We start from the raw sequence: 919 nt of genomic DNA on the forward strand, positions 1-919 counted from the left end.
TATGGAGTTTTTCCTAGCCACCGTGCTTCTACACCCGCATTGCTTGCTGTTTGGGGTTTTAGGCTGGGTTTCTGTACAGCACTTTGAGACATCAGCTGATGTACGAAGGGCTATATAAATACATTTGATTTGATTAAGAAAGGGGGATACCTAGTCAGTTGTTCAACTGAATGCATTCAAATGAAATGTGTCTTCATCAATTAACTCAACCCCTCTGAATCAGAGAGGTGCAGGGGGCTGCCTTAATCAACATCCACATCTTCAACGCACGGGGAACAGTGAGTTAACTGCCTTGCATCCAGTCTGAGCCATTGGAGTTGGTTAAAGGGGTCCCACAAGGCTCTGATTGACATCAAAAGAAAATCAGCCAAGACCTCAGAAAAACATTTGTAGACCTTCACAAGTTTGGACAGTTTTCCGGTCACAACTTGCAGGCTTGTTTTCAAATTGCTGTGCGTTTTGTTGCCAACCTATTTTGCTACCTGACAACTTTACGGGTTTCACTTTTTAATTACCGTTCATATATTTATTTTTTCCTCGACTTTTTCACTCCGGACGCTTTATCTGGACACGATTCGTCAGGACCTCCAACAGCCGAAGCTAAGTAGTAACATTAACATGATGCCTTCTAATTGCAGCCGCTGTGCTCGCCTTACGGCGAGGATAGCTGTACTGCAAGCCCAGCTTCAGACGCAATCGTTAGGCAAGGGTAATTTCAGTGTAGGAAAGGATGAAACAGCGTCTGTGCCACCAGTAAGTACAGATAGTAGTATAAATCCCCTGGCACAGTCCCCGCAGCCGGACAACTTTCTCACGGTTTCTGGAAGGAAATGCTGTAGGAACGCTCAACCGGTGTCGCTCATTCAGCAGACAGAAACTTTCAACCGGTTCTCCCCATTAAGCAGCGGGTCGGTGTCAG

The sequence above is a fragment of the Oncorhynchus gorbuscha genome, linkage group LG16 (genome assembly GCF_021184085.1).
Source record: "Oncorhynchus gorbuscha isolate QuinsamMale2020 ecotype Even-year linkage group LG16, OgorEven_v1.0, whole genome shotgun sequence".
Lineage (NCBI taxonomy): Eukaryota > Metazoa > Chordata > Actinopteri > Salmoniformes > Salmonidae > Oncorhynchus > Oncorhynchus gorbuscha.